The sequence below is a fragment of the Arachis stenosperma genome, chromosome 6 (genome assembly GCF_014773155.1).
Source record: "Arachis stenosperma cultivar V10309 chromosome 6, arast.V10309.gnm1.PFL2, whole genome shotgun sequence".
Classification (NCBI taxonomy): Eukaryota; Viridiplantae; Streptophyta; class Magnoliopsida; order Fabales; family Fabaceae; genus Arachis; species Arachis stenosperma.
This window is the reverse complement of record NC_080382.1, coordinates 12,568,780-12,594,816: the sequence shown is the minus strand read 5'-3', so window position 1 is coordinate 12,594,816 and position 26,037 is coordinate 12,568,780. Positions and strand designations below refer to the sequence as shown.

General features: G+C 34.2%; 1 long non-coding RNA gene across 1 annotated transcript; it reads right to left on the bottom strand.

Annotated features, from left to right (window-relative positions):
- Positions 1-21,552: 21,552 nt before the first annotated feature.
- On the bottom strand, positions 21,553-23,705 carry LOC130932518 (uncharacterized). Its single transcript, XR_009067475.1, has 4 exons — positions 23,549-23,705; positions 23,403-23,457; positions 23,186-23,314; positions 21,553-21,764 (listed from the first exon to the last, which is right to left on the bottom strand). It is a non-coding gene; the product is annotated as an uncharacterized LOC130932518 (long non-coding RNA).
- Between the last annotated feature and the right edge of the window lie 2,332 nt (positions 23,706-26,037).

The following is a 26,037-nucleotide window of genomic DNA, read 5'->3' as shown; positions in this document are numbered from 1 at the left end:
CGAGTTATAACTCGGCAACGTACGGTCCACAATCGTAACTACATATTCCAGATAAGTCAGCATTTATGTTTTTTCTATAACGTCGGATACACAGTTAATGCTCGGGAGTTACATAAAAACGATCAGCTTCGACCAGCCAAATATAAGGAGAAGAGCAGAAGCCAAAAAGGTATTCCATGTTTTTCCAAAAAGCATATACACTTATATTATCTTACTAACTTGAGCGTCGGAGAACCTTTGCAGGTACCCACCACCTCGGTTTCAACCACCACCGTGTTTCGTGTCTACTTCAAGAGTTTGCCGACCTTTTCCGAGGGACGAGCTATATCTCGGTGTCAACATGTCAGAACATTTGGCGCTAGAAGGAGGGCCGATTTGAGATATCATTCGTTGTAAGCCCCAAATCCCTTATGGCCGATGTTCCTCCCCCTACCCCATCCGAGCTCCTGAGGATGGTGACCGAGCTTCAACAAGCAAACCAACGGATGGCGGAGGACAATCAGCGAATGCAAAATCAAATCACGCAACTGGTGAATGCTCGTTTGGAGCATAATAATAATGATCATGAACAACATGGGAATGATGAACGACAATCACTACCAACCCATGTCTCTGATACACCACAGAATAGGAATGACGAGGAACAGCAGAATGAAGAGGCCCAACCTGATGATGAGGGAGAAAACCTCGACAACTCTGTGGGACCGTTTACAGCTGACATAATGAACTTCCAGCTTCCTAGACAGTTCACTCTACCGACCACATTAACCCCATATGACGGACTGGGAGACCCAAAGCAATATGTTAAAAAATTCCGATCAATCATGATTGTTAACGGTGCCTCTGATCCTATTTTATGCCAATGCTTTCCTTCTTTTTTAGATGGTCTTGCACTTGACTGGTTTTGCTCTTTGCCTGCAGATTCTATATCCCGTTTTCAGGAGCTAGCAGTTCGAGGACCATTTTGCAGCCTCGGCGATATATCTCCATGACTCTGACTACTTAACGACCATCAAACAGGGTCCACAAGAGAGTCTAAAAGATTACATAACTCGGTTCACTAAGGTCACAATGAGTATTCCGGATCTCCATCCTGAGGTTCACCTTCATGCCATTAAAAGTGGTCTTCGTCCAGGAAAATTCCAGGAGACCATCACGGTGGCTAAGCCGAAAACTTTGGCTGAATTCCGCGAAAAAGCTAAGGGGCAGATAGATATTGAAGAACTTCGCCAAGCGCAGAAGTCAGATAAGCAGGCGACTAAAGACGACGAAAGAGCTCGAGATACCAAGAAGGGTTTCAAACCAGTCCCTCGTTACGAATCATACACCCAGTTCAATACCAAAAGGGATGATAACATTAAGGAAATTTTGAATTCAAAGCTGATTAGACCTCCCCGCAAGGCAAGCAGTTACCCTGAGCCCAAAAACGTCGACAAATCAAAGTACTGCACCTTTCACCAAAAGCATGGTCACACAACTGATGAGTGTGTAATTGCTAAAGATCTCCTGGAACGGTTAGCACGACAAGGCCATCTCGATAAATTCATTGCAGGTCATATGCAGAAGAGAACGGCATCCAGCTCCGAGCAACCCTCTACAGGTCAATCGTCAAAAGAAAAAGATAAAGCCCCGGCTCAACCACGGGGAGTAATCAATTGTATTTCAGGAGGCTATGCCGGGGGAGGAAGTACAAGCTCGGCCAGAAAATGAACTTACCGAGCTATGTTAGCGGTCGGAGACACTGACAATAATTCCGCACCAATCCCGGACATTCCCGAGCTGACTTTTCGTCCCACTGACTTCAATTGCAGACACACAAATTACGACGACACCGTGGTCGTCTCTATCCAACTAGGAGACCTTATTGTTCGGAAAGTGTTGCTTGATCTAGGGAGTAGTGCTGATGTACTTTTTTTTTGCTACATTTCAAAAAATGAAATTGAGCACTAACATTTTGCAGCCATATTCAGGAGACTTGGTCGGATTCTCAGGAGAGCGAGTGCCCGTCCTGGGGTCCGTATGGTTGCAAACTACACTAGGCGAACAACCGTTATCCAGAACACAGGACATTCAATATCTCATCGTAGACTGTTTTAGCCCTTATAATGTCATCTTAGGGAGACTTTTTTTAAACAGATTTGCTGCTATTGTTTCTACATATCACCTCTGTGTCAAGTTCCCTGTGCAGGATAATATCGTTGCAACCATACACGGCGATTTGCAACAAGCTCGGCAATGCTACAACGTAAGTTTGAAGCCCATCAGAAGAAACACTGAGGCTCGGGTCAACTCAATACAATCCGAACAACCAATCTTGGCAGAATTAGACCCAAGAACCGACTTTCAAGAACGTCCCATGCCTAACGAAGATCTTCACAAGGTCGCCTTAACCGAAGATCCAGTAAAATTCACATTCATCGGAACATCAATGGACGACGAAGTCAGAGTAAAGCTAATTAATTTGTTGTGTGCGAACGCCGACCTTTTTGCATGGACTTCTGGAGACATGCCTGGGATTAGTCCGTTGGTAATCACACACAAATTAGCTGTCAGTCTGGCAGCCCGACCAGTTTCCCAGAAAAAGAGAAACCTTGGTGCCAAGAAGCGATCAGCCTCCATGACAGAAGTTAACAAACTCCTCGAAGCAAAATTCATCCGCGAAATTAGATTTACCACGTGGTTGGCCAACGTCGTTATGGTAAAAAAGAATAACGGTAAATGGCGCATGTGCGTCGACTTTACTGATTTAAATAAAGCATGTCCAAAAGATGCTTATCCTCTACCTTGCATAGACACTTTAGTAGATAACTCCTGTGGTTATGACACTTTGAGTTTCATGGATGCATACTCTGGTTATAATCAGATCCTTATGCATCCATCAGACCAAGAAAAAACGGCTTTCATAACTGAATATGGTAATTACTACTATAATGTTATGCCTTTCGGTTTAAAGAATGCAGGGGCAACGTACCAAAGACTGATGAACAGGATTTTTGAGCAGCAAATAGGCAGAAATATAGAGGTATACGTCGACGACATGGTCGCCAAGACAAAGATCGGCCAATCCCACATACAGGACCTTGAAGAAATATTTGCTCAAATCAGAAAATATAATATGAGGCTGAACCTCGAGAAGTGTGCCTTTGGTGTAAAAGGCAGAAAGTTTCTTGGATTTATTCTGACAAGTCGGGGTATCGAGGCAAATCCAGAGAAATGTCAAGCAATACTTGATATACGTAGTCCAAAGACAACAAAAGATGTTCAAAGGTTAACAGGAAGATTAGCGGCATTGTCAAGGTTCTTGCCACGCTTGGCCTTCAAATCTTTCAACTTTTTCCAATGTTTAAAGAAAAGTGCGAAGAGCTTTTTCTGGGATGAGAAATGTGAAGAAGCATTTTTGAGCTTAAAACAGTTCCTCTCCAGACCACCTGTTCTGCAGAAACCTCAGCTCGGCGACCCATTATACCTATATTTGTCTGTCACTGAGATGACCATTAGTTCTGCTCTCGTTACAGAAAACAACAAGGACCAGCAACCAGTCTATTTCGTGAGCAAGACACTGCAAAATGCGGAACTTAGATATCCAAAGCTTGAAAAGCTCGTCCTGGCACTTATATTCTCTGCAAGACGACTCCGACCTTATTTTCAGAGTCATACAGTCATCGTCCGAACAGCACATCCACTTCGACAGATACTTTCTAAACCTGAATTAGTAGGACGACTGACTAAATGGTCTATAGAACTCTCCAAGTTCGACATACAATTCCAACCTAGAGGATCTGTTAAATCGCAATGCCTGGCTGATTTTGTGGCCGAGTTTACCAGCACTCCATCCGATGAAAGAAGCCGGCTCTGGACATTGTTTGTAGATGGAGCTTCAAACCCTCAAGTGACAGGAGCAGGCGTACTGCTAGAAAGCTCGGACGGTATAGTCCTCGAACACTCCCTCAAATTTTCATTCAAAGCCAGCAATAACCAGGCAGAATACGAAACCCTCATAGCTGGGCTCAGGTTAGCTACTGATTTACATATTGATAATTTAAAGGTTTACTGCGATTCATTATTGGTCGTCCAACAAGTAAATCAAAGTTTCCAAACAAAAGATCCAACTCTTTCAAAGTATTTGAATATTGTTCAGAGCTTGTTAAATAAGTTTACTAAGGTGGAAATTGTCCATATCCCTAGAGAACAGAACCATAGAGCCGATGTTTTATCTAAACTAGCAACAACGCAAGCACACACTACTACACTCTTACAGTCCACTTTAGACCAACCGAGCATCGAATCGGCCAAAATTTTAAACACCTTGTGTAAAGATAGTTGGCAAGAACCTTATATTCAATACCTCCGCAATGGTTCCATTCCGGAAGAAATTGAAGACAAGGGTAAATTCAGAAGACAAGCTTCTTTTTCACATTGTTAAATAACACTCTGTATAGGCGAGGTTATTCTCGACCATTGTTGAAATGCCTGGATAGGTCAGAAGCCGATCTTCTCTTAGCCGAGGCCCACGAAGGAATCTATGGCATACACTGTGGAGCTCGGAGCTTGGCACAGAAGGCTCTCCGAGCAGGTTTTTATTGGCCGACAATATGGGAGGACAGTAGGCGTAAAGTTAGAACCTGCGACAACTGTCAAAAACACTCGCCGATCGTTAATATGCCTGCTGAACATCTCCATCAATCAGTGGTAAGCTGGCCGTTTAACCGGTGGGGGATAGATATACTCGGTCCTTTCCCCACTACTCCGAGACAGGTAAAATTTTTAGTAGTTGCAGTAGATTACTTTTCTAAATGGATTGAGGCGCAGCTGCTCGCAAAAATCACATCATCACAAATGATAAGTTTTGTGTGGAAACATATAATTTGTAGATTTGGTATACCAGGCCATATCGTAACCGATAATGGTCAACAGTTCACTGATAGTACTTTCAAGGAATTTTTGCAGAACTTAAAAATAAAGCAACACTTCTCTTCTGTGGAACATCCGCAGTCCAACGGCCTGGCAGAAGCAGCAAATAAAGTCATCCTGCAAGCATTAAAGAAAAAGCTCGGCAACGCAAAAGGCTTATGGGCCGAACTTATTCCTGAAGTTTTATGGGCATACAACACTACAGTACACTCAGCAACCAAGGAAACTCCGTTCAGGTTGGTCTACGGATCTGAAGCAATGATCCCAATGGAGGTGTCTCAAAACTCTATGCGGACGTTAGCTGAAGATCATGAGCAAGCTCGACAAGCAGAACTTGACCTAATTGAAGAAATTAGGGAAACGACAGCTATTCGGCACAGAGCCTTGCAACAACAAGTGGGCCGACGACATTCTTGGAAGGTAGTTCCAAGATCGTTCAGCAACGGAGACTTGGTACTTCGAAAAACTGAGCAAGCTCGCCGACCTCCTTCTCATGGGAAGCTCGCCGCAGCCTGGGACGGCCCGTACCGAGTATCTGAGGTACTAGGCCGAGGAGCATATAAGTTGGAGCAGCTAGATGGCACGCAAATTCTCAATACATGGAACATCAACTCTTTGAAGCAATATTACAGTTAGCAATAAGCAGCATACCAGTACTCTTTTTCCTACCTTGAGAATTTTTTCCGAAAAGGGGTTTTTTGCTCATAGGAGGTTTTAATGAGGCTGGTTCACCTGAAATAAACTTGTACAGGTACTGCTATAAATAATATTCATTTTCTTTTGCATATTTTATGGCATATCTCCCACCAAAAAGGAGAACCACTCTAAATTTTCAGATATCACGTTTCTTCAAAAAGGAGCCACCGATAAAACGATAAGTCGCATTATCATAACACGGATGCGCAAAAATTACAGTTATCAAGCCTCAAAATGGCTACATCAAAAAACTGATTAGGAAACAGCAGAACCTAATCTATCAGATTATAAAAGTACTTAAGTACACAAATCAAAACATGGAAATATATCCAGCAAAATACACAGAAACGTTTTCCTTAACAGAACTAAAACGGTAAACATATGAAGAACTAGTCGGCAAGGTTATCATCTCCCTCTTCAGCAGCCTCCTCATCATCTATAAGCTTACCACCTCGGATTACTTTACCAGGATCCATGGCGCTGAATTCTCCATCAGGAACAAGGAACTTTGCCTGATTAACAGCTCGCTCGAAGCCTTCTGCAAAGGCATCTAGAATATCACCTTCCTTGTTACTCTCAAATTCCTTCATCTTCGCAGATAACTCGATCACTCGATCATTTAGGGTCGACAAGGCATTTTCCTTCTCTTTCAATAATGCAGAAATTCTCTCATGAGACTCCTTTTCATCCTTAAGCTCGGTCTCAGCCTCAGATAGCTTCTTCTTTAATTCCTTCATACTCGCCTCACTCAACACCAATTGCTCCTTTAACTCAGCAATCTGGGAAGCCTCACACAATTCCTTCTTGTGTTTTTTCTCTTGACTACGGCCAATACTGGCCAATCGAAATCTTAATACCTAAAATCATCAACGCAACATCATATTAGAAGAGACAGCAAAGAAAAAGCACACAAACCATCATATACTTCAGAAACGCATTACCTGTAGGTATTGATCAACGCCTACATCCCCGACTCCTTCTACCCGACTTCTATCTACCTTAGACTGCACAACTTCATCCGCCACAACACTAAAAGGGAATTTCTTGTTCCATACCGAAGAATTCTCCTCCTCTTCCTCAAATAAGTGTAATTTCTCTTGCCTTAATGTAAAGTTCGGCAATTCGTCGAGTTGCAACTTCTCATCTTCAACTCGTACCTCATCTTCGGTGACTGCATCCGTTTTTCTTTTTTTGAATACAATACTCTTCTTCTTCGGTGGGGGCTGATTCACCTCAGCCCCACCATCCGCTTTCTCGGCATTTGATGACGATCCCTCAAATTTTTTGGTTTTAAATCGGGATCTTAAACTTGACGCTGTCACTCCAGGGAAATTACCAGCTGAAACATTCAAAAGGAGAACAATCAGTAAAACTAACAGATACAAACAAAGTTTCAGAAAAGATAATCTCCAAATTTTCTCACCAAAATATTCTAATACAACTGCTTTATTTTCCTCCCAAGGAAGCAGGTCAGAAACAGATATCAATCCACCTTTGTCAACCATTTCAATCAAAAATGAGATTATACATTCATTCCGACTGTTGATAAGTTCGGGTCCCAGAATATGCTGCGGATGGCAACACCAATAAAGCGGGAATTTTTCTCCCAAATGCTCGTTAAGGTAAAACGGAAATTCTTCATCTACTGATTTCACTTTCAAAAACATTTCTTTGAAATCCTTGAAAGATGATTTGTAAAGTTTGAAGATAGAAAACCCAGGAGTACTGTTTAAATTAATCCACAACCCTTTCCATACACCTTTAGCTTGAAATAAAGAAAAAAAAACAGTTCTAAATCTGTTTTAATTTCAAGAAAATCCATCAAAGCTTTGAAACATCTGATAAAAGCCCACCCGTTTGGGTGTATTTGAGATGGAGCACAGTTCAGTTGTTTCATCACATCACATTCAAAACCAAAAAATGGGAGTTTAATTCGTAGTTCCTCAATCATGCAACTATAAACATAAAAATATTCAAAGTCCTTTTTTCTATGGAAAACACGATCCGCTCGGCTGCATGGCAACAGTTCTATGTGAAACCCAGCCCTCACTACTCTACCCACATTTACCCGCTTCACACTCTCAACATCGGAAAACAATGAAGCCCGTATATGGACATCATTGTCAACCCAATCATATTCCTCATCATCTTTAACTGGGGGAGGCAATTTTTTCTTCTTCTCACTCATTTTTAACAAGTATGGCAGAAAAAATCAATATGAACAGAAGAGGGTGAAGAAAAGTTTACTAACCTCTCTTGCTCATTGTCACTTAAAAGCTTCTGCCTTCAACTTAAACGCACTGGGAGTGAAAACTTGAAACTCAACCACTAATTTAATTAACTTTTCAGTTCCATAATTAAATCTCATCCGCACAAACCAAAGTCACTTTAACGGTCCAAGAGTGACATTGGAAGTTGAACCGGCCAAATATTAAATAACGCAGTGGCCAATAAAAGTAAATGATTCAAATTTATTTCACCCAACCCTTTCATATGGTAACGTTAGGATCTGGTAAGACACGTCGGCCTGGGGGCTAGATATACCGAGTTATAACTCGCTAAAAAGCTCAACCTGTCTCCTTCAGATCAGGCCAAGCTTGGGGGCTGTGATATGAACAAGTAAAAGTCGGTTACGAGTTATAACTCGGCAATGTATGGTCCACAATCGTAACTGCATATTCCAGATAAGTCAGCATTTATGTTTTTCCTATAACGTCGGATACACAGTTAATGCTCGGGCGTTACATAAAAACGGTCAGCTTCGACCAGCCCAATATAAGGAGAAGAGCAGAAGCCAAAAAGGTATTCCATCTTTTTCCAAAAAGCATATACACTTATATTATCTTACTAACTTGAGCGTCGGAGGACCTTTACAGGTACCCACCACCTCGGTTTCAACCACCACCGTGTTTCGTGTCTACCTTAAGAGTTTGCCAACATTTTCCGAGGGACGAACTATATCTCGGTGTCAACAGGTCAGAACAGATAACAAACTAAATATTTTTAGTAGTTTTTTTATTAGTTTTGTTTTGTTGTAAGGTGAACAATAAATAAATTTTGAGTTTTTAATCTCTCGTATACTTTTTCATTTCTAATATTTAATTATATCTTTATCTTTATAGGAATATTGATCTTTATTATAATAATAATAATAATAATAATAATAATAATAATACAAATAGAATTATGTCCTGTTAGGATTTTGTACGGGAGTATGTGTGTGAAACTGTGAATTCTAGTGCATAAAAAGTCAACTTTATGATTTAGAAAAAGAGTGAGTGAGTGATTAATTGATTATACAATGCCTACATGAAAAAGAAAGGAAGAGAGAGATCTAAATTCACCTATTAATGTGGAGTTGGTGATATTGGAGAAAGAGGATGTTAAGGAGGGTTTTGGGCTTTTGGCATTGAAATACTAGAAGGAGTGTTTACCGCAGTTTGAAATCATCATGGAAGGTTTTCGGAGGATCAAGCTACATGGTGGAACAAGGTTTTTCAGCTTTCTTCTTCTTCTTCTTTCTTTTTTTTTTCTTTTTTTTTTTTTGCAAAGAAACTTATCTCAAATAATTAATTTTAAAATTTATTACCTAAAAAATAATCTCAAATTATGAATCTAATTGTGTAAATTTTTTTATAATGCATTAAAATTAAACTCTTATATCCATTATTTTTAAAATTACTTATATTATGCATGTATAAAATAATTTTTAGTGACTTAATAATATATAATTAAATGCTTATGCAAATTAACTTTTGCAAACAGAGATTCAAAATTTAAAATTTTGTTTCATCAAAGGTGATTAAACCCATAAAATTAGAACAGGGATTATAAATTAAATTGAATTAATTTAAATTATATTTTAAATTATAATAGTTTAGAAAAAAATTTTGCAAACTAAGTAACTAGAGACAATAATTAAGCAACCAAATAAGATGTGAGCATTATAATTATAATGTGAATCTAAAACAATCAAACAGAAATTTGCTATTAATAAAAAAATATCAAATGAAATGATTTCCTAAAACTAATAAAACTTTAATTTTGAGTTATGCGGTGAGTAAATATTCTGCACTTTCACATTTTCTCCGATGATAATATCCTTCAGGGGAATAAGAGTAGGAACAAGACCAAATATTTGAATGTTTTGGAGTCCAAAAAATCGTAATTACTTTATTTTCACGATCACGAAAGGTAAAAAAATCATGGGACGTGGTTATGGAAAAATTAGTATTTCTGTCAGAACTTACGAGAATGGGAGTCTAAGATTCTCCAATTCCATATCTTTCCATCATCCACATTGTGACTGGCTCATCAAAATATATCAAGTAAAGAAAACCCTTGAATTCAAATATGCTGATTTTTAGACCCTGATACGGCAAAGAGAACGATTGGAACCTCTCTGTGTCGAAATTGAAAGCCCATATCGACTTGCCATCAACATCTTTACCAATCCAATGAAGTGCCCCATTTAAATAAATAGCATATCTCGACATATATATCAAATTCTTGGGATAATCTACCTCAATATTTATTGTTTTCGATATTCCAACTTTGAGCATTTCAACAACCATAGGATGACCATGTTTAAAGATATGCATTCTCATTACCTTATATTGGTTAGTTTTTTGGTGAAAACTAAAACCCCAAGATATTTGGCACTCGCAGGTTTCAGGATTGTAGGGTGTTTTGGAAGTCTTATGAACTCACCTGTTATTAGGTTGCAAACAAGTGAAATGTCTCTATCCTTTGACCAACTCAAGTAAAAAAGACCATTACAAATAAGCACATGCACATTAGCATAAACTTTTGTACCAAGGAGAGGAATTTCAAACTTAGGATCAAGTTTTATGCTGTTACTATTATTCGGTTTCAGGACCTCAAACACACCGCTGAAAAATGGATTGTTTCTCCTTTCATGCCATTCAATTTGGTGACATTCAACAAGGTGAAAGAATCTTGAATGCTTGCGTCGGATCATCACGACAGGAAGTGTATAAGTAAGGAGTAATTTGACAAAGTTTGGATTAGAAATCAACGTGTTCCAATGCTTGCAAACACATCTACAAATTAGATTTACAGAAAGTCTAACAAAAATATCGGTAATTATATCGACTGGAAGACCGGAAAAATAAAACCTTTGTATTTGGGATTTCCTGGCAATTAAGTACAAAATAAGTTAGAGGAAGAGAAATAAGAAATTGACGGTGTTATTTTGTCTTACTCCATGAAAAAACAAAATATGGCTTACCTCATCCTCCCCGCAAAGAAGAATTTGGAAGAGGAATTTGATCATTTTATCCATACTCTCAGGCGGCAATGATTGTTGGGAGAAGTCAGGCACCTAAGTGAAATTGATGCTTTTAAAGGGAAGTTTACTGATTTTTATAACCTAGGAGGTGAATGTGAAAATCAAGAAAATGGTCTTCTCAATTATGAAAAAAAATTAAGAGCGTAAAGCGTGATCTTTAATATTAATGATAGGAGATCACACTTTACTCTTTACTCCTTTAATTTTAAAAAAATTGAGAGGATCTATTTCCCAAAATCAGTTACTAAAAACTTAATCTGATTTTAGAGTTCACCAAAGATCAAGTTCTTGACCTTTCGGATTTAGAGTTCTGATACTATGTAATGAAACCATTCATCTCAAAAGCTTACGCTGATGTGAAAATGTAACACTAATAGTTATATCTCTAATACATCATAAACTTCCATTGTCCGTATTGTACAAATATTACATTGACTCCCTATACTTTTTTTTTTTTTACCAAAGATAGGAGACTCGAACCCGCATAAATTAAAAAATATCATTGGCATTTGAGCTATAACTCATTGGCATTGGCTCCCTATACTTTCCCTTTCAAAAATTAAAAAAAAATTAATCCATTTTTTCGCCAAAATGGATGCACTATTTTATCTTCTAAGTTTATTTTATAAAAATATCTTTATTATAATTAATATATAATTAATATTTAAGTAATAATACATAATTATACTAATTTAAATTTTTTTTATTATAATTATATAAAATTAATATTTAATGTATTATTAAACTACTTATCAATTATCGATCAAAAATATTTTTAATTATTTTAATAATAATAATAATAATAATAATAATAATAATAATAATTATATAATATGATAATGGCACTGGTTATTAATAACCAATTTATATTTCTCTAAATAAATTTATTTTAGAAAAATATATTTATTATAATTATATTATAATATTACAATTAATATTTAATGAATAATGCATAATTATACTAATTTAAGAAAATATTTTTATTATATATCTATTCTATCTATTTTATCGAGTTTTTGCACTTAATAATGAAATTGATCTGACATGCTCTTGAGGTGTTTCTTGATTTATTTCATTTAATTCATTAAAGCAAATCAATTATAATTAATTAATTATATCAATTAATTATTTTGATTAGACATTCAAATTTTACCATTTATTATAATTTATATGAATTAATTTATTATAATTAATTATATCAATTAATTAATTTGGTTAATTATATTAATTATGTAATTTGATTGGAATAAATATCAAATTATTTAATAAATAATAAATATGATAATAAAATTTATGAATTAATTTAATTAATTGATTTTTTTCAATACCGTCTATTTATACAATATCAAATATTTTTAACTTTCATTCGCTCTCTTTTCTCTCTCTCTTCCTCTCTCCCCCTCTCTCTCTCTCGTGTTTAGGATACAATTTCGTAATTTATTTATTTTTTATTTTTTATCTTTATTTATATATTTTATTTTTTTATAGTTTTTTAAAATTTTTGTTTATTTTAATTGCTTATTATTAGGCGCATACTTTTTTTCTTTTAGCTTCTGATTAACAAAAAAGATGTGTCATCTTTACGTTATTTTTAAATAATTTTATTATTATTTTATTTTATAATTTTTTATTTTGTCATGTGTACTTCAATTCATATATATATATATATATTGTCTTTTTTTGTGATTCACAATTAATATATACATTGTTCGTGTATATGATTTATATGTTAATGTTATTATTGATTCTCTTTGTTATTATTTTTTGTGTGTGTCTCTTTATTGCTCTTTATTTTAGTTATATTCATTGATTTATCTATATTGATGCTCCTTTTATTTCAAATATCATGACAATTTAAAGTGTATGTTGTGACCCATGTGATATTCGTTAATTTGGTGTATCTTTTTAGATGCTTTATGTTATAACGTGTTTAAGAAGTTGGCTTAAAATTATAATATGATATATAAATTTATAATATGATTTATAGTATGCTAAAATATTAGAACATTATCATATAGATATTTTTTATTTGGCAATTAGATTCAACTATATAGGATCTTGAAAATTATGTAATTATGTGATTAGTTGTTTTTTTTATATAATTATTATATTGATCATTTACATTAATGATTTAGTGAGACTATTTCTATTATTAATATTTATAAATATGCTATTATTTATATAATTGATTGAATCATCTTATTCTTTTAAATTTAATTTTATTGAATTAATTATTCAAGATGCTATCGCTATTTCTATTTTTAAATTTTTTTAAATATTATTTAACAAATCTAATAACATAATAACAATTAAAAAAGATAGAACAAAAATTTTTTTAATATAAAAATAGAAAAAAAGAATAAATTTATTTAATAACTTTTTCAGGATATATATATATATATATATATATATATATATATATATATATATATTATAGATAATTATTGTAAGGCATGAAAAATTATTAAATTCTAACAATAATTATTAAGGATAAATAATTATTATAATTAAAAATAATGTCAATTTAAATGATATACAATAAATTATGTCAAACATAACTTAAAAAGGTTACTTTTGAAAGAATATAGTTTATGATATTTAATTTTTTACTATTTATTAAAAAAAACATAATTACTTAACAATATTTACTTTTTAAATTCACTATATATGTAATTTTATTCTTTTTTTTTTTGACAAAATTTTACTCATGATGGTAATTCTTCTAATGGTGTAAATGCGAATAATTATATTTTTACTTTTTGATATAATTGATATATTATTAATAATGAATGGTAATTAACTCCTCATATTTTTAATCAAAATATTTTGACGATAGTTTCTATTTATAGATATTAATGGATGATTGTTTCTTTAAAAATAAAATGCATTATAATTTTAGGTTATTTCATAATTAACAATAATACTTGATTATTTTTTTAAAAATAAATTGCATTATGATTTTAGGTTATTTCACAATAATAATTAATGTTCATAATACTACATTACTTTAAATTTTTTTATTTTTTATCGTTAGTAGTTAATCCCAAATTATAAAGATTATGTTAAATTGTTGAATAGTTCAAGTATAACCAGAGTTAATTTAGTTTATTTGTTTATTAATATAATTAATTGAAAACATAAATGATAAACAAGACAAGCAAATAATTAGAAAAATAGAATGTTAGTAATTGCTTAAAATAGATAACAAAATAAGTTATAGGGTATTACTTTATTTAAATTATTAATAATTAAAAGATCAATAAAAGGTTAGTAATTATTTTTAAAATAGACATTAAATTTAGTTTTATAGTACTAATTTATTTGAGTTGTTAATAAAATTTTATAATTTTCAGATTTATATCTACTCAATTTATGTATTTTATTTTATTCTTCTTTAACAAAAATTGAGACGTGCATTTTTAATTATTTATTTAGATAGTATAGCAAAATGAGTTATATCAATTATAATTAATTATCGATAATTGATATCAATTAATTGATTGTATTAATTTATAAGATGAATAATGTATAATAAATTAATAATTAATAAATAAAAAACTAAAAGAGATTTTTTTTTATTGCTTTCTAATGGCTATACGTTTTTATAATTTCACTTTTTCTTTATCTCTTCCTTTTATATTTATTTTTTTTTAATTTATTGAACTAAATCAATTATACTAATTATTTGTATTAACTAATTAAGTACTTTTTAATGGGTTATTATAACTGTACTTTTAGACCATAGGTTAAAAATATTATAAAAAATATTTTATAAAAATTGTTAAAAAATAAATATTTTTAAAATGTGTCCTTAAGACACAAATTAACTAAATTAATTTTCAATTTAATGTGTTTGATTCATTCAATTGTATTAATTATAACTAATCAATTATGTAATTTGATTTGGTTAGGATAAATATTTCATCATTTAATATTTTATTTGATTCATTAAATTATATTAATCATAACTTTAAATATTTAATTTAATTAGAGTAAATACCAAATTATTTTAATTTTTTATTCATTAAATCAAATTAATTATAACTAATTTATTATTTAATTTGATCGAGATAAATATTAAATTATTTAATAAATAATATATAAAGAAATGAAATAAGTGAACTCAATTAATTCAATTTATTATCTTATTATTTTATATATTCCTTCTTTCTCTCTGTTTTGTACTTTAAGTAAAATATTTGTAATTTTTTATTTTTATTTTTTTATCTTAATTTTGCTAATATTTTTCTATGATTTTATTTTATATTAATTCTATTTTTATTTATTTTAATTAATAATTATTAAGGGTATTATTATTTTATTTAAAGATAATTTAAATTTTTTGTAATATTTTTATAAAAGTTGATTAATGGGTTTTTTTTTAAAATATTGTTTTTGAATTTTTTTAATAGGATCGCATTTTAATTTTTTTCTTTCATTCTTTGTATTAATTAATTATATTAATTTTTTATTGCAATATATTTTTTTAGGGTAAGTTACTTAAATAAATAGAATAGAGAAAACGTTTACCCAAATATGCAAAACTGATTCTTGTTACCTGCATGTGCAAAAAGTCATTTCTATGTAATCCGTGGCAATCCACCACGGTTTCAAAACGTGCATAAACCGTGGCAGGTCCTAGCGGATTATCGCCAAAAGATATAGAGTGTAAACCGTGGTAGGTCACCACGGTTTACTAAGGAGAGATGGCGTGCATAAACCGTGGAGAGTTACCACCGTTTATGAAAAAAATTGTTTGCACATAAAACCTTGTGGGTCACCACGGTTTATGTGTGGTAAATAATGGCAAAAAAACCTTGTTAATTTTATGTCCAATAGAAAATGAATTTATTAGCACAATAAATTTATTAGCAGAATCTTAAATTATGCCTTATCAACAACAGCTTTTTATAATAGAAAGAGTACAATAAAAAAATCAGATAATACTAAGAAAATGATTTTTATAGTGCTTAAAAAATTGATGTCTATTTACTAAAAAATAAAAAATTAATATTTAATTTAAAATGATGAAATTTAATAAATTTAAAATATTTAAAATTTGTTATGTAAAATAAATTAGAAAAAAATTAGACTCCAATAATAAACACCATGAAATTTTTGGATTTTTTTCTATTATAAAATAAAAAAATATTTTTAAAAATAAATTACACTAACATTAATGTTTGGAATCTGTGTTTTTATTTTTTATTTTGAGTTTTTATGAAGTTTTCAAAATCTTAGGCCAACTTATAAAAACTACTCAAAAGTTCGTTTAAGCTTAAGGTGACCTCTCTCATTATATTCATCTTTATTTTTTCATTTATAAAATAAAGATTTATTACACTATAACATATTAATGAGTACAATAAAATAATTACTTGTTAATATTGGTATATTAATATTCATTAACATGCTTATTGATTAAATCTTTTATATAGATTTAATAAATTCACATATAAGTGTATATTGATACATTAGTATTTGTTAAATTTAAAATAAAAAATATTTATTATATTATAAGAATATTAATGAGTACTCTAAAAAATATTAATAAGTAATTATTTTATTATGTTCATTAATATTTTTTATAGTATAATAAATATTTAAATATAGTGTAAAATGAAAAATAGGGATAAACATAATGAAAAACTAATTGATAATACATATAAAAATTTTATAGTATATATTAGTCAATAATACATAAAGAGAACGAAAAAATTTTATTATAAATATTCAATAGAAATAGATGATTTTTTTTTTTATAAAATGTACTATATAGTGTGTATTTATTAGGCTGCCTTTGTTTTCAACAATAAAATAGGATAAGACACTGAAAATAGGACAGGACAAGACACTGATGGATAGAGACACAAAATTTTGTGTTCTTGTAATTCTGCTTGGTGATAAACTAGAACAAATTATGAAAATCTAATTTATTCTCATTTTTTTCATTAAAAAAAATTGAGATGAAAAATATAATAATAAAAAATTAACAAGAATAATAAAAAAAATAAGTTGTGTCTCTTAGACATAAAATTAACAAGGTTTTCTGGCCATTATTTACCACACATAAACCGTGGTGACCCACAAGGTTTTATGTGCAAACAAGTTTCTTCATGAACCGTGATGACTCTCCACGGTTTATGCACGCCATCTCTCCTTAGTAAACCGTGGTGACCTACCATGGTTTACACTCTATATCTCTTGGCGATAATCCGCTAGGACCTGCCACGGTTTATGCACGTTTTGAAACCGTGGTGGGTTGCCACGGATTACATAGAAATAACTTTTTACACATGCAGGTAACAAGAATCAGTTTTGCACATTTGGGTAAACGTTTTCTCTCTTCTATTTATTTAAGTAACTTGCCCTATTTTTTATCTACTCCTCACATTATCTTTTTTATCTTCTTTTACTTTTTTTAATTGCTTTTTTTTTTTACTTTTTTTTAATGTTTATTTTACTTTTACTTGTCATATATAGATTTATTATAATTCATCAAGGTTCTTTTTGAATTTAAGTAATTTTTTAGGTTATATTGTATCATTGATGCTTTTATTTTATTTAGTGTATTTTTTTAAGTCTGTGTTTAATATAATAATCTGTAAATATTTATTCTATTATATAATAAATTAATTATATCAACTAATTAATTTGGTTAATTCTTTAAATATCATACAATTTATTATAATTTCTATCAATCAATTAATTGTAATTCAAATTGAATGATTATTTTGTTACGAAATTATTATTTTCTAATCTATTTATGAACAATACATATATTAATTATAATCGTAAATTAAGCTATTTTACATTAAATTACTTATATAATGGTCATCTCATTTATTATCATAAATGTTGAATTAAATAAGTCCTTATTATTTTTTATTTGAAATTAAATGAGAATAAAACTAGAGATACTATTTTGTTTGGTCTTTCGGGTTTAATGGGTATCATACTAAAATATAAATAGTGACTTCCGAATTTTGGTCTCCAACACATCAAAGCCACACCTCCGTAACTCTATTTCCATAAGAGGAATTGTGATTCAACTCTATCAGGAATACAGAAGAAGGCTTTTAAAGAACAAGAGAATGGTCTGAATTTATACGACTTCTAAATTTTCGAACTTACGATGTTGTTTTAGTTAGTTGTTGTTACGAGAATGACTCTAATCTATACGTATCTAAGGATTAGAATATATTAAATATTATTGAAGTAATTTATTTCTAATATTGGTATTTGATTAAATTAGTTTTAGAAAAATTTAAATTGTTGACTTAATTTATATATTATGATTATTCTTTTTGAATATATTATTTTTACATTTTTAATATAAAATTTTCTTTTTTTTCTGATTTTTATGTTTATTTTTTTTGGATATTGTTCCGAGGGTTACCTAAAACTGTAGGTCGATCTCAGACGAGATCCCCTGTGCTGGTCAGAACCGATGTGTCCGGCTGGTGAATGGTGACCGGAGCCGGCGCGTTCGACTTCTTTGGATTTGAACGTGCTGCTGATCCTTTACCGCCGAAGGGTGGGGGGTACCTGCAAGGGATTCCGGTGCTTAAGTTAGCAAGGGTATTAAGCAGGTATTTAGTAGAATCAGAGTATGAGTTATACCTGGGTGCTTCAGTGTATTTATAATGGTGTGGAGTGACCTTTTTGGATAAGATAAGTTAGTTATCTTATCTTATCTTATCTTTGAGTGAGGTCATCTTATCTTCAAGCGAACCGTCCTTCTTTTTGTAGGCTTGGGCTGCCTTAGGATTTGGGGCCTGTTCCTCTTATTTGGGCCTTTTTCTGGGCTTTCCGAGTGATTTGGCCGAGCTCTCTGGAAGAGGTCGGGTCATCCTGACCTGAAGAGGTCGGTCGTCTTGTTGCTAAACATCCCAGGTCGGTCAGCTCGACCCTGGGTATGAACAGTGCCCCTGTTTGAGCTTGGTTTTCTTTGTTTGAGGTCGAGTCTTTTGCCGTCGATCCTTCTTTTAGTGAAACCGAGTTCAAGCATTTTGTCGATTTCTTCTTTTGTAGATTTTTGAATGTAGAACGTTTTTATCAAAAAGCGCGCGCTTTTATACTAGCGCTTTGTTCTTGGAAACGTGGGGGGTTTAATACCTTCATTAATTGGCATTAATTGCCCCATTTTTTCTCTTGGCTTTTATTTCGAATTTCTCAATCAAAAAACGGTTTCTCTTCTTTGCTCTTTTTCGTAACTTCTCCCTTTACTTTCTCGTTTTCTGTTTCTCTCATCTGCACTTTGTCTTTCGTTTGTGCTTCTGCTTCCTCACGTTGTGGCGTTGCTTTGGTGATTTTCTGGGCGGCCTTTATTTATGCGCTTCCATTATCTTCCTCAAAGCTTCTTTCTTCTCCAGGTTAGTCCCATTTCGCTTTCCTTGTTATTTTTGACTTTTGCGATGGAGTTTTGATCTTCCTTTTGGAGAAAGTTTGGATCTTTCTGTTTTTTATCATGCTTTGCATGCTCTGGAATTTTTCCCTGTTTTTTGGTGCGAATCTTTTCTTTGTTTGCTTGAATCTTTTTCTTTTGCATGTTGCCGCCATTTCTGTCTGTGCCTTTGCTGATGATTTTTTGCTTGATTTCGAAAAAGTTTGCGCCTTTGCTATTTTTTTCTCTTGGCCTTTTTGGTGTTCTCATAATCTGTAGCAGTAGTGTTTTTCGCTGATAAACTAGAGAAGGGTGGTGTTTTGTGTTTTTTGCTTCTTTTGTTTCTTTCTTGATTTTATTTTCTTTTTGATGAGTGCCGGGATGTAGGCTGTAGAAACAACTTGAAAACCTTGCTTGTTTACTGCCTCCAAGGGATGCCCCCAGACTTTCTTGTCTTGAGTCTTGGGGTTTTCCCTTTCTGTTTATCCGCCCGTCGAGATGTTTTGCCCCATCGTCCGAGATGTTTTTAAGTAATCCATTCTTCTTTTCTTTTTGTAGGATTTAGTTGACTTCATGTCTTCCCGAAATAACGTTGTAGAGATGCCTTCTCAGGTTCCCGCGGGTATGGCTGATTGGGTGGACTCCATGGTTCTCATGTGTGTCTCGCTGGTTGATTCTGATTTTTGTGCTCAGCTTAGGCAGTTTCATAGTGTCTGTAGTAATTCTAGTGATGAGAAGAACTATGAACTTGTCCCTCCCTCTTCTGACAAGAGAGTCTGCTTTTCAACTCGGGTTGTAGATGGTCGCCCTTTCTTTTATGCTTATGATTTTTTCTTTGGTCAGCAGAGTATCACCCTTCCCTTTACCAAATTTGTAACCGACCTGTTATGGTCCTGTAATGTTGCCCCCTCTCAACTTCACCCCAATTCCTGGGTTTTTATAAAAATTTTCCAATTGTTGTGCAATGGTTTTGGTATTCCTGCTTCCCAATCTCTCTTTTTTTACTTGTTTGTCCTGACCAAGCCCGGACTGGTGAAAAAGAAGGCAGCTTGGGTCTCCTTTCGTTCTACCCAGGGAAAGAAGGTCTTTTCCATGTTTGATGAGTCATTCCGCGATTTTAAAAACTACTTTTTCAAGGTCCGAGCTGTTGAAGGAACTCGGCCCTTTTTTCTGGATGAAAATGATGAGCCTGCCTTTCCCTTGGAATGGCAGAAAGACGTGAGGGTCTCCAGGTATTCTCGAAAAATGTTGGATGAGGCTGAGCGAGCCTTCGTTACTATTTTGGAAGAACGCTGGGGTCAACCTCCCCATATTGATACAAAGAAATTTCTAACCAATCCTTCTCTTCTTCAAATTGAACTGGGTATCTTGTGTTTCCTTTATTATCTGTTTATGTTGTTTGTAGCTGCCTTTCCGACTTGTTCGACTTGTAGCTTAACTTTCTGTTTCATTTGCAGAGGCAATGAAGAATAACAAATCTATGAAAGCTTTTAAGAGGGCGCAGAAGGCGACTACTGCCAGAAATATTGCTGCCAAGGAGGCTGGGAGGGGTCCTCCCAAGTGCGCGAGAAGCCATCAGTGCAGAGTTCTGCCGGGGTGAAGAAGGTAATCCCTACACCCCGAGTTCGTTTGGTAGATCCTCACGTCACTTCTGCCGCTCTATCTACTGCTCCTAATAAAAAACAAAAGACTGCTGAGCCCTTTGATCTCAATGCTCCTAATTTTGACGCCATTGAATTTGTGGATAAGCAAATTGCTCCCTATGGTTCCCTTTCGATGGACAATGTGTCTATCATCCGTCATTTGGAATTTATGGCCCAAAATCATGTTCAAATGGCGTTTATGTCGGCTGCTATACCTCGGACTGCTCAGAATCTTTATGGAGGAGGCGAAGCAGGAGTTTGATCGGATGAAGGGGCTGAAGGAGGAGCTTGAATCAAAGGTGACCAATGTAACACCCTACCACACTAAGTATTACGCTTAAGTCGTAAAACAGAAGTGGTGTGGTATTACGACCTCTGAATAAAATAAGTACATATAATAGCAGAAGAATTATAATATGCTAGGATCCTTGAAGAATAGAGGAAACAAAAATCGCGAAATAAAAGCGCAACGCTCAAAGAACGAGTTAACCTGTGTGCTAAGAAAATCATAACTATTAAACACAAGATAACAGAAGTAGGAGTAGAATACCAAGGATACAAAATAACAAGCTCCTAACTTAGCCTGCGAAGTCAAGACTGGCCGGAGAATATTTACACATATATACATACATATCCAAACCCAAAAGTACATATACACAATCCTGCCTCTCCATAAACCTCTAAGAGGATCAAAAAGAATAAGTCATTCGGAGAGAAAGCTAAGTACATATATATACACCATAGCATAACAAAATATCCCAGTAACCACTCCGCTTCAAAAGTCCAGACGCCTAACGAGATGCCTCTCAACCTGCATCTGAAAAACAACAACATAGTATGGAATGAGAACCGGAGGTTCTCAGTATGGTAAAGGTGCCACACACATAATATATAAGGTCCTGGGAATGTCAGAGGCAATCCTAGAACACCGACACTCAGATTATAGAGCTTAAAGTATTAAACATAAGCCATAGAAGGTGGTTTTCTAAGAACATTTAAACCTAACTTAACTTAACCTTAAAATCTAAGTCTCATACTGCCATTCCTCCATACCTCCAATTCCATCATGCATTTTCACAGACAAATAAACAGATAAAAGCAAGCACAAGAAGGTTACAAATACTGCAGGTAACAAATACACATTTAACATGACAAGTACATTTAGACACACCCAATTAAAGCACAAGCAAGTAATTCAAGTAATAAGCATATGATGCATGCCTGTCCTATGGCTGATGAGGCTCATCTGTCGGTTATCCAGCCAACCCGACAAGTCTGAATTGTACTTAGACTGTCCCCCGACGTGCATCCCCAAGAGTCTATGCATAGCTTTTTCTCAAATAAACAATATTGCTCAATGGGGGTAACATTCCCGGGAATTTATATAGTGCCCGGTCACACTTACATCGTAGGGTCAACAGAGTATCGAGTTTTCAACCTGGTACACGTGGTGGCAAGCCACGGCACTTAACCCAGGGAATCTCGTATCTCAGATCATTCAAATTCATAAGCCATATAAATAATTTAATTATAATTCATCAACATCCACATCATTCTCAATTGCTTCTCATTCATCATTATACGTCAATCATATTCAATCCTTATCCTTCATTATCACACCTCCCACTCCGTCTATCAATAGTTCCAATTCAAAACATAATTCATTCTTTTCTAAATGAATCAAACTTAAAACATGCTCATTTTCTTATAACTCTAAATCAAATCATATAACCTTTGAATCTAAATCTTTTTAAATAATCATATAAACAAAATCTCTAATTTTTATAAAATTTCGACAGCATCTCCTCTAAAACTTGGACTTTGCCACCCTTTTCGGGTCCAAACCTGCTTTCTTTTCAATTCAACATACCATTCCTCATCATCATAACAGTCACCACAATAAATCTACTTCAGATTAACAATTATATTCATACAATATTCAAATCCAACAACCAAAATTCAACTAAGGATCATAGTTCACTAATCCTAGGCTTCTAACACAAAATATCTCAAATCAATAATTCACCAAATCATTAGCACTAAACCAACCATGTTCATCAACAATAACATTCACCATCCAAGATTAATAACTAATTATCCAATAAACTTCAACCAAATATATTCATCGACAAATTACTAAACATTAAACATACACCTGCATTCCAACTTATCCTATGGCCGTCTAGCCTAAGTTTTCACAGAACATTATATATTAAATGCAAGAAACCTAAACCATACCTTAGCCAATTTCCACGTAACGACCAAAGCTATTTATTCAAAACCAAGACAGCCCCTCAAAACTCAACTAATCCGCTTCCTCCAAGTTCCAGTATTCACAATTTCAAGCTCCAATTATTTATTCACAACCTAATACACATTCATAACACATATATATATAATTTAATACTCAAAGCTCAAATTCAATGAAAATAAAATAGAATTATCGTATCCTCACCTTACCCAAGCTTCACATAAGCAAGAGTGAACGTTTCTCTCAAGCTAATTGGATCCTAAAACATCAGAAATCAAAGAAATTCAATATTCCCACTTAAAATTCGAAAATTGGGGGAAGATGAAGCTGAGAGTGATTAAACAAGTTACCAGTAAAATTGTTCCGGTAGAAATGTAGAGCTCAACGCGGTGGACGCGTGGCCGCAAACGGTGCGGCAATCGGAGCTCGGACGGAGAAGTTATGGGGGTTGAAAGGTTACCGTAAAGGTTCGGGAGTGTTTTTCTCCTCCCTGGGCATTTTCACGCTGCAGCTGGTGAAATGGAGAAGAAGGGCTTTCGGGCTCATTAAAAGTGTGGGTCCGGTTGGACCGACAGCCCGGTTCGGGCCCGGTTCAACCGGTTCGGCCTATTCGGTCTAATTTTTGACCGTTTTCTTTGAAATTGGTGTCAAAATTCTCGTTTTGATGAGCTCTATCCTAATTTAATATAATATTCACATTTCTAATCCTCCTTATTAAAAACTAATTTATTAACTAATTTAACCGGGGTTTACAACCAAGTTAGAGAAGGATCTAGAGAATGAGAAGGCGAGTTTCCTTTCACTGGCGGCTTCTTTGAGGTTGGCCGAGGACACGGCCTTGATGCATAAGGAGAGTTACGTTACGACTTATCGGGAGGTGATGCGCCTGAGGGAGGAATTGAACAATGCCTGGGAAGATTATTCTGAGCTCCAAGGTCATCTTGTTGGCAGCGTGACTGCTGCTTTCGAGAACTTGAAGGAGCAAGTTTGGGTTATTGCTCCCGAGGCCGATCTCACCTCTTTCAGCCTGGACAATGTTGTCAGGGATGGCAAGATTGTCCCTGATGACGATGATGATGATGATGCTGATCCTCCTCCTGTGTCCTCTGCCAAAGTGTCGACTTCTTCTGCTCCTCCGGTTGCACCTGATTCGGATTGCCAGGTTTTGAACCGGGAGGATGGGACTATAGATGCCGTGCCTATTCAGACTCGTCCTCCTTCTCCTTGTCCTGATGATGCCAAGAAGGCTCCTGATGCTTGCTGATCTCTTTCTAGATATTTATGTAGTTGGCCCGGCTTGTGGGCTTCTTAAAACTTTTTATTTATTTGCTTTTTCTGGTTGTTTTGTCTGGCAACCTTTTGAAAAATAAAAGTAGCTCGTTATCCTTTTTTTGATGGCCTCCGAGGCTTTAAAACTTTGTAGATCATATCAAGGTTTTTGATATTTTCTTCTGTTTTCTGAGAATGTTGGACCTTTGAGGTTGTAACTGTGTGGTTCTGACTTGTTTTCTCGTTTTTGTAGGTATTTTTGGTGTTTCTCCAACCGATTTCTGTAATCCTCTTTCCTGGACCTTGGTCAGGTCTCTTTCAGGGATTATTTTTGTAGGAGTCCGACTTCGTTTAGGTCGGTCTCTTCCGAGTTATATCTGTAATCCTCTTTCTTGGATCTTTTATCAGATCTCTTTCAGGGATTACTTGTATAATTTTCCAGTAGCAGGAGTCCGACTTCGTTATGTCGGTCTCCTTTAAGTTATAGCGTAATCCTCTTTCTTGGATCTTTATCAGATCTCTTTCAGGGATTACTTGTATAACTTTTTTGTGGTAGGAGTCCGACTTCGTTATGTCGGTCTCCTTTAAGTTATAGCGTAATCCTCTTTCTTGGATCTTTATCAGATCTCTTTCAGGGATTACTTGTATAACTTTTTGTTTTGGGCTAACTTTGTTATGCCAGGCCCTTCTAAGTTAAAGTAATCCTCTTTAATAGGGTTGGCCAGACCTCTTTTCAGGGTTTACTTATAACTTGGGTTGACTTAGTTCGACTTCTTAACATTCGACCAGTCTTTAAGTTATTATTTTAGCGATCCGTAAGACCTCATCAGGTTCTTTTTTGGATTGCTTTCGATAACTTCTTACATTATTCTGTGTTCACCCTCGCCGATTTGTAGAAAGTGGTTGGCATTTTTAGATCGTCCTTTGGGTGAATCGCGTTTTCACCTTTATCGGATGATTTGTCTTTTATCGTGGTCGTGCAGTAAAATTGTTTTTCACTTTCTGCCGACCTGTCGCTTAATAATTGGACGATGAATACTTCAGATTAATGCATCTTGGATTCTTTGTAGAATATCCAAATAAACTCTATTTAAAGAAAAAATGCAAATATATACATGGGGAAATTTTCTTATCCCTTTAAGTCAGGCATGACTTAGATCTCAACATGGTGCCTCATTAAAAAATCTTTTCAGGAAAAAGAGCACATTCACTAGTGAGATCTGTTGTCTTTTCTAGCTGTAGTACCTTCTTAGGTTGCAGGCGTGCCATGATCTGGGAAGCTCTCGTCCATCGAGTTCGGACAGTCGGTAGTAGCCCTTCCCAAGTACTTCTATGACTCGGTAGGGTCCTTTCTAGTTTGCTGCCAGCTTCCCTTCTCCGGGCCGAGTTGTTCCAATGTTGTTTCAGATTAAGATGAGATCGTTCTCAGCAAAACTTCTTGGTACTACTTTTTGATTATATCTGGAAGCCATTCGACGTTTTAGAGCTTCTTCTCTGATCCGGGCTCTTTCCTGGATTTCAGGTAGTAGGTCGAGTTCTTCCCTCTGGAGTTGGGAGTTTGCTCTCTCAT